The sequence below is a fragment of the Cnephaeus nilssonii genome, assembly GCF_951640355.1.
Source record: "Cnephaeus nilssonii genome assembly, chromosome: 3".
Classification (NCBI taxonomy): Eukaryota; Metazoa; Chordata; class Mammalia; order Chiroptera; family Vespertilionidae; genus Cnephaeus; species Cnephaeus nilssonii.
This window is the reverse complement of record NC_137074.1, coordinates 107,730,310-107,739,930: the sequence shown is the minus strand read 5'-3', so window position 1 is coordinate 107,739,930 and position 9,621 is coordinate 107,730,310.

Genomic DNA, 9,621 nt, shown 5'->3' with positions numbered 1-9,621 from the left:
AAGGAACCCAACTGTGCTAGGAAGCAAATTACTTTATGTGGGTAAGCAAACACCTGATCAGGACTGAAATGTATTATTTAGGTCCATTTTACTACACCAGTTTTGAAGTAATGTGAATGGTATGAGTTACTACAAGTAAAATAAGGGGGCAAAATCCAAATAGTTAACTTGTTTTTGTTTCTTTATTTTAAATATGCAGAAATTCACTTTGGGTCTTCAAAATCATGTAATATTCAATTATATAAGTAAAAATAAGCAACTTGAATGGTATCTAAAGGTTCTTATTTTCTCAATATCTCAAAATTCTATATTTAAAAAAGTTTATTAGTAGATGAGTGAAAAACCAATCCACAATCCTAAGTCATGTAATTTTGCAAAGTAGAAAAATATGTAAAAGTTGTTTATTTTGATATATACATTGATTTTCTAAAGGAAGGAGGTGGGAAAAACAGGGAACAAAATAATATACTTTCAGCTTACTAATCAAATCACAGGACTTTATATATTTAGTAGATTCTAAAATAAACTTTACCTAGTAGTTTCCCCTACCAGGAATTTGTACTTAAAATCGTAAGTGATGAAGACCATATTCTACTTCCATGGACAAGTGGTTTTTTCTACTTTTCTCTTTATCATCATATAAATTTCCTTCTAATTATTTTATTGTCAGCACAACTAATTAAAAACATGTTCTATCACAATCCTTTTGATGCAAATGTAGTTCAGAATATTATAAAAAAAGTCAGAAATGACAGAGCCAGTTCCTTTGATGCAAAAGTAGTATTTATATTTCCTGCTGGCAGATGCATTTGCCAGGAAATATCTAATGCAATAAATTTAAGCAATTTAACCATTATGGTAAATCTGTCCATTTTTGCTGTCAGGTATCAACACCGACATTTAACTCGAGTATAAAGAGACACATGGCTAAACTTACAATGAAAGATACCCAAATCATTAATGGTTGTCAAATAGATGTTTTACAGGCTTATGGTATGAACATATATATCTATCATTTAGCTGAAGGAATAAAATCAATATGATGAAAAGTCATTTCAGTTCTTTGATTCTGAAAGAAGGAAAGGTAATCCTAGTATAGTTTGCTTTTGATGCTAAATGTGTTTTAGAAAGTTAATGCATAAAATATACATGAATCAGCCAAATGTTATTTAAGCTTATCAAACACAGGTCAGCTCCATTATAGCAAGTGATTAAAATTTTCTTCAGTGGAGCAGGTGAGCATACTGGACACAGAAAAATTGATACAGAATTATAGTGGCATTGTGTAAATAATCTGAATGTGACCTATGGGGCTAAAACCTATAATTGGAGTGATACTTCAAAGCAATGACTACTTTTTCAATGATATTTTGTATAACCAGATAGGAAGATGACTTGTTGGGGTTTATTGGCCAGGAACAGCACTCCAAAAGTGATATTTTCAACAGCTCCTGGTGCATTTGTGTTCTACAAATTAGAGGCTAAATCAAAGCATTAAAAAACATCAAGGGTTAATTTAATGTAAAAACAAGTACTCCAACTGGATCTATTTTACAGTGAATTAATAATACAGATTTACACAGAATGTAGACACTTTGCGGTTTTTTAAGGTTTAGAAGAAAATATTTTGTTTACAAAATATAAAATCCTTAGGCTATCTATTTTTATAGGCTGTTATTTTTAGCTATACAAAAAAAGTCTACTGTGTAAATTCTATAAATTTGCTAAATTATTGACTGTTTAAATTAAAAGTGTATTAAGTACCCAAACTAAGAGTATTTACCATGAAACCAGTGGTAAAATCAACACACAATCAAACCACTGAACTCAGCTATACTACATCTTAAGGGCTCTATAATAATTACTTTAGATGCATAAGTATTTTGTGTATTATTTTGATACTAGAGGCCCGTTGCATGATATTTGTGCAAGAATAGGCCTTCCTTCCCCTGGCTTCACTCCCAGCCGCCCAGAAGCCAGCAAGTCCAGAGCACCACTTCCGGAAGCTTCCTCTGCCGCCCCGCTTCCCCTCATAGCAGGCTTCACACGGCTCCGCACCTGCATATGCAAATTAACCTCCTTCTTTGTTGGGTTAATTTGCATACTCACTCTGATTGGCTGTGGGTGTAGCGGAGTGATGGTTAATTTGCATGTTTCTCTTTTATTAGGTAAGATAAGAAAAATGTACACACATGCCATATTGAAGATTTATGTATATGCAATATACTTGCCTAACTATTATTTACCAACAGTTCTTTTCAAAGATGAAAATATGAAACATTTATAAATTGAAAACAGATAAAAATGCAACTTTACAAATGCTACTCAATGTCGATATGAACAAAGACAAATAATTCAAAGAATTACAGATGGTGATTCTTTTCATAATTCCTTAGAAATATTCACAAATATAAGCTGTTCTTTCTTCTAGATTGGAACTTAACCTAAGTTTTAAAATTCATTTTAGTGCATTTGAATTAAAATTTAAAAGCCATCAAGACTACATTATAAAATTTTCAAAAGCCTCCTAACATTTAAATCAAAAAAGGAGGGGATAGTAGAGGAATATCATGTAAGGAAAAATATCCTGTAAGTAAATTACATCTAGAAAATTAATACTTTAGAAAATTAATTGTAAGGCTAAAAGCAAGACACCCATGAAAAACACACAAGGTGACAAAACAAGCCAGAGGAAAATCATTTGGGCAAAAAATGAAATAGGATCCCAAGTCAAATTTATAGAAAAAATTCCTTTATTAACTTTTGGTCGAGAATATGTTTGTATATTTTCAGAAAACAACTCCAAGACCATGTGGATTCCAGCAACAGAGAGGAATCAAGAGGACTACTCCAGCCATGAAGACAGAAGAGAAGCAGTCCAGAGACGGATGACGCTGATGTGGCCTTCCCATACTAGCAATTAGCAGCTGTGCATCAATGCAGGTTGCCCAGGACCAAACCAGAGAGAGTCGGACCTGCATTACCACCATTTGTCCACCATCCAGAACTGTAATGTCAGTGCTGACATGTACACATAAGGAACTGTTGGACATTGAAATTGGGTCTCAAAAGAACTGTTGGCCCAGAAAGAAACTCACTACAGACTGATTCATATGCCTGTCACCAAAAACATTATTGCTTGTCTCATTTTCGGTTCTTATAAGTGTATTTCTAATAGCACATGATCTCACTCATCTAGGGGAAATAATGAACAACATAGACTGATGAACAAGAACAGACCCAGAAACAAGGAGGCATGGATCAGACTGTCGGGCCTCAGAGGGAGGGTAGGGAAGGGTGGGGGTAAAGAGGAGAGATCAACCAAAGGACTTGTGTGCAAGCATATGAGCCTAACCAGCGGTTAAGGACAACAGGGGGGTGGGGGGCATGTGTGGGGATGAGTGTGGGATGGGAATGGGGGGATGAGGACAAATATGTGATACCTTAATGAATAAAGAAATTTTTAAAAAAAGTCATCTAGCAGATGTGTTGACTAGATTCATCCTATTTGTTTTTACTAAATTTGTAATACTATCTTAGTCCAGGACCATCCTAGGAATATTTCCAAGTGTATCCCAAAATATACAAGTCACACAAAAAAAGTGAGGTTTTTCCAGAAAATATTCCCATGTAATTATAAGAATTATTTGGAAAAACTAAGAACAAATTTCAGATTATTTCTTATGTTAGCATATTTAGTCATATATGCAGTAAATACTTAATAGTGTAATTATGTTTACTTTGATTTTAAATATTCAAGACTATGCATATTTAAAACTTTATTTTAAAAATCATATTGATCACTAAATATATCATCTAAATTAATTTCTTTGTTGAGTCAATATGCACAGGCATTGAAAGTAATTAGTGCCCACTTTTATTTCCGGAAGAGAACAGATGCTGCCAACGCAGTCTGGTGAAAAGTACACAAAATATCTGAGCTCTGATGTAAACAGAATGCCCAGTTTGAAAATAGTGAATGTGTATCTATTATATATTACAATAAGTCCTCCTTCCTCATTAATTTTACTGAAGTCTGCAGATGAGAAACAAAATATTAATTTTATTCAGCCTTTGGCATTGTTGCCTGTTAAGGTACTCACTAAATCACTAACTTTACTAACATTAATATTATATTTATGCTATGAAAATTTAGAACCCTTGGGTATAGGGTTCAGTTTGTCATAAGTATAATTAATTATGCTTAAAATGATTAATTTGTCATAATAAAAAACATGTATTGGGCAGATGAGGTTCCTGTGCCAGCTAGACTACCTTAAAGTCATGGAAATACTCATGAAATTATGCAAATTAATTGACTCTTTCAATGTTGCATAAAATGCTACTTCTAGTACAGTTCATGGAACATTAGGCTGTTCATCCAGCAAAAAAAAGGAGGGGGGCAAAAATGTTGCATTTCAGAGGATGAATTCTTATAAGCAAAGCCTTATGGTTGAGGATACTCACAACTACAATCTACTTTTTCTACAAAGCAACTGACTTTCAACCATTACACACAGAACTTTGGCTGTTTATAACAAATTTTTCCCCAAGCAATGTCAAGAAAAAGTCAGCTATGTCTTGTGGGTTTTCCCTTCTCTTAATACAAAAAAAAGAGGGGGGGGGCGATATTTACTGTTCATTCACACTAATTAAAAATATTGATTCTGAAATTTAGCAATAGAAATTTGGACTGAGATAGGATCTTTAAGAGCTCCCAGCTCTAGCAGGTTTGGCACAGTGGACAGAGCATTAGCCTGTGGACTGAAGGGTCCTGGGTTTGATTCCAGTCAAGGGCATATGCCTGATTTTCCAGCTGCATCTTGAATGGGGGACCTGCAGGAGGCAGCCAGTCAATGATTCTCTCTCATCATTGATGTTTCTATCTCTCTCTTCCTCTCCGTTCCTCTCTGAAATCAATAAAAATATATTTGTAAAAAGAGCTCCTAAAAACATGATATGGTATAATAAAAACCTGAGTTTAAATTATGCCAAGTTAGATTACTTACTAAATAGTAAAAATCTGTGATAACAGAAAAAGAAAACAATAAAAAACACTGATTTTTCAAAATAATTATTCTGTCCAAACACATTTCTCTCAGACAGAAGTGGTATAAGAGGCCATTGTTCTTTGATGAGCCCTCCCCCACACAAAGAATAGCAAATTTAGAATGTCATTGTATTACTAAATTTGGTGATATTAATGCATTCTCATTTTAAACTACCTCTAGCAAATGAGTTCTATAATTCAGAAATATTAAATAATTATATTTTTGCCCTATGGAGTTATAAGACCTACTGTAAAGAAATAATATAATCTTGCATGTAAAATTGAGGGCTGCATTACAGGTTTTCCACCAAAGAAAGAGGCCATCCTCTGATTTGTAACCATGCTCTCCCATTAGATAAATGGACTCATGTAATCAATTATTATCATTTGAGGCAACTCCAGCCTTAGTTATGTATTAATTTTTAACTTTCCTCCATCCTATCTAATAAAAGACTAATATGCAAATTGACTGTCACTCCAACACACAAGATGGCTGCCCCCATGTGGTCAAAGATGGCTGCCCCATGTGGACACATGATAGCCACCACAAGATGGCCAGCAGGGGAGGGCAGTTGGGAGGGACCAGGCCTGCAAGGGAGGGCAGTTGGGGGTGACCAGGCCAGCAGAGGAGGGAAGTTGGGGGCAACCAGGCCTGCAGGGAAGGGCAGTTGGGGGGGATAAGATTTGCAGGGGAGGGCAGTTAGGGGTGACCAGGCCTGCAGGGGAGGGCAGTTAGGGGTGACCAGGCCTGCAGGGGAGGGCAGTTAGGGGCAATCAGGCTGGCAGGAGACCAGTTAGGCATCAATCAGGCTGGCTGGGTAGTGGTTAGGGGGTGATCAGGCTGGCAGGCAGAAGCGGTTAGGGGCAATCAGAAAGGCAGGCAGGTGAGCAGTTGGTAGCCAGCAGTCCTGGATTGTGAGAGGGATGTCCTACTGCCCGTTTAGGCCCTATTCTACCAGGATTGGGCCTAAACGGATAGTTGGACATCCCACAAGGGGTCCCAGATTGGAGAGGGTGCAGGCTGGGCTGAGGGACACACATCCCCGTGCACGAATTTCATGCACCGGGCCTCTAGTCAATAATATTAAATTAATAAACATATCAAACACTACTGTTACAATAATATCTATCTCTCAGAGTTCTATTGCTTTGGCTTTTCACAATTTTTTTATACTACTTTAAAATTAACTACTTGGCCCTGGCCAGTTTGGCTCAGTTGTTAGAGTGTCGGCCAGCAGACTGAAGGGTCTTGGGTTTGATTCCAGTCAAGGGCATGTACCTTGGTTGCAGGCTTGATCCTGACCTTGGTAAGGGCTCATGTGGGAGGCAACCAGTTGATGTGTCTCTCTCATATAGATGTTTCTCTCTCTCCCCCTTCCACTCTCCCTAAAAATCAATGGAAAAAATATCTTCAGGTGAGGATTAACAAAATAATAATAACAATTTCCTAAAAAATTAAAATAATTTATAATATAGAATTTAATAATTTTCTTTCAGAGCCTCCAGTCAAGATGAAAGAGTAGGTAAAACCTCTGCTTGCCTCCTCCCATAACCACATCAAAATTACAACTAAACTACAGAAAAACCATCCTATATAATAAAAGCCTAATATGCCAAGTGTATGGTCAGCCATTCAACCAATCAAAGCATAATATGCTAATGATATGCTAAGGCTGCTCAACCGCTCACTATGATGTGCACTGACCACCAGGGGTCAGGCAATTGACCAGTAGACCAGTCACATTGACATGCACTGACCACCAGGGGCAGACGGTCCGACCAGTAGATTCGCTTGCTGTTGGGGTCTGGTCCATCGGAACTGAGTGAGACAGGCCGGACATGGCCTGGACCCTTCCCATGGTCCCTACCCGGCTGGCCAACCTCCCATGTTCCTCTCCGGCCCTGATTGTGCACCAGTGGGGTCCCTCGGCCTGGCCTGCACCCTCTCGCAATCCAGAACCCCTCGGGGGATATTGGAGAGCTGGTTTTGGCCCAATCCCAAAGGCCAGGCCAAGGGACCCCACTGGTGCACGAATTCATACACCAGGCCTCTAGTTATTAAGAACTGCCTATAGTCTAGTTGAAAAGAAGTCCTAAAACTAATAATATACAGGAGAAACCCCATGGAGACTGGTAAGTGGGGAGAGACACAGAACTGGCTGGTCCCACCCCACATATGGCTGTTAAAAATTGGGAAGGAGTCCCAGACTCACACCAGGATCCTCCAGCCCAGGATCCCATTGCCAGAAAGTAAAGTGCCTATTACTTCTGTCTGTGAAAACCATTAGAGATCAAGGCTAAGTGAGATGGAGGGCTCACTGGGACTTAGCATCACTCACTCTGAGCTCTAGCACTAGGATAGTAGCTTAAAAGTCAACATGGACATAAAGGGAGGAACTGAATTGTCTTTCTTCAAGGCAAGGGATAGAGAATCACATTTCTCTCAGACAGAAGTGGTATAAGAGGCCATTGCTCTTTGATGAACCCTCCCCCATACAGAGCTGGCATATAGATGCCATATCTGAATTTCCACCAACCTGGCTAACATTCTTATAACTTCCTTTGGTCCCTGTTGATTCCCTGGCACCATGCATGTGGTCCCACCCAAACCTCTTCCAGTGGCTTTTCCATACAAATAACCTGTGTTGGCTCATGCTACAGACATTTCTAAATGTTCTCAAAGATTCACACACTCCTAACAAGCAGAATCTGGCCTCATGCCCCTAACCTCTTGCTAAGCAGCTTCAAGCCTGGCAATAGTGGCAACCAGCCTTAATTCACAACTTAGCCTCCCCCAGGCATCTCCAAGCCCAGGATAAGTGGAAACCATGTGGAGACCACTTTTTTACTCATACCAAGTGGCCCCATGCAGGTCACAGGCAGTGGCTAACCCTGGCCTGCAATTTCCAAGAGGTCCTAGAACCAACACACCCCATGTCCAGCTTCAGACCACATCAAATCAAAAAAATTCCTCCAAGAATGACACACCCAAAGAGCAGACTCAGCAGGGACCAAAGCCCCTATACAGTGAATTTGGCTGTGTAGGATCAGTCTCTGCAACAACAGATCCTCCACTGTCATTATGACCAGCCCTCACAACCAATCAGCCTGAGTGAGAATCATTCCCTCACAGTGATGTGCCAACAGTAACCAAGGCTGATAATGTGCCAACAACAATAGGAGGCTATATACTCAACCCACAAAAGGGACATACCTGAAGCAACCCACTGGGCCCCACAGAATATCTGCTACATAAGTCCACTCTACCAAGACAGGGAAAGGCAGCAGCTTTACCTAATATATAGAAACAAACACAGGGAAGCAGCTGAAAGAAGGAGACAAAGAAACATGCACCTAATAAAAGAAGAGAACAAAACCTTACATACACACAAAATAAATATATTAAATAAATAAATAAATAAATAAATAAATAAATAAATAAATAAATAAATCTAAGCAAATGGAGACGAGCAATCTATCAGATGAAGAGTTGAAAACACTGGTTATAAGCATTCTCAATGATCTCAGTGAGAACTTCAACAAAGAGATAGAAAACATAAAACTGGAGATAGAAAACATAAAATGAATCAGTAAGAAATGAAGAATGCTATAACTAAAATGGAGAATATATAATAGGGAATCAAAAGTAGGTTAGATAAAGCATAAATGATTTTCCTTTATTGATTAAAGTATTACAAATGTGTCCTTATCCCTCCATTGTCCGCACACCCTCCCAATCTTGCCCTCACCCTCATCCCCTGTTGTCTGCATCCATTGCTTATGTTTATATGCATGCATACAAGTCCTTTGGTTGATCTCTCCCCCTTTGACTCCCACCCACCCCTACCTTTCCTCTGGGGTTTGAGCATCTGATCAATACTTCTCTGTTTCTGGATCTATTTTTGTTAACTGGTTTATGTTGCTCATTATAATCCACAAATGAGTGAAATCCTGTGATATTTATCTTTCTCTGACTGACTTATTTCACTTAGCATAATGTTCTCCAGCTCCATCCATGCTGTTGCAAATGGTAGGAGTTCCTACCTTTTTACATCAGCATAGTATTCCACTGTGTAGATGAACCACAGTTTTTTAATCCACTTATCTGCTGAAGGGCACTTAGGCTAATTCCAAATCTTAGCTATTGTATATTGTGCTGCTATGAATAGGGTTGCATATATCCTTTCTGACTGGTGTTTCTAGTTTCTTGGGATATATTCCTAGAAGTGGGATCACTGGGTCAAATGGAAGTTTCATTTTTATTTTTTTGAGGAAACTCCATACTGTTCTCCACAGTGGCTACACCAGTCTGCATTCCCACCAGCTGTCCACAAGGGTTCCTTGTTCTCCTCATCCTTGCGAGCAGTTGTCATTTTTTGATTTGTTGATGATAGCCATTTTGACAGGTGTGAGATGGTACCTCATTGTCATTTTGATTTGCATCTGTCGGATGATTAGTGACTGAGCATGTTTTCACATGTCTCTTGGCCTTCCTTATGTATTCTTTCGAAAAGTATCTATTTAGGTCCATCACCCATTTTATTGATTGGGTTGTTTGTCTTCCTTTTGTT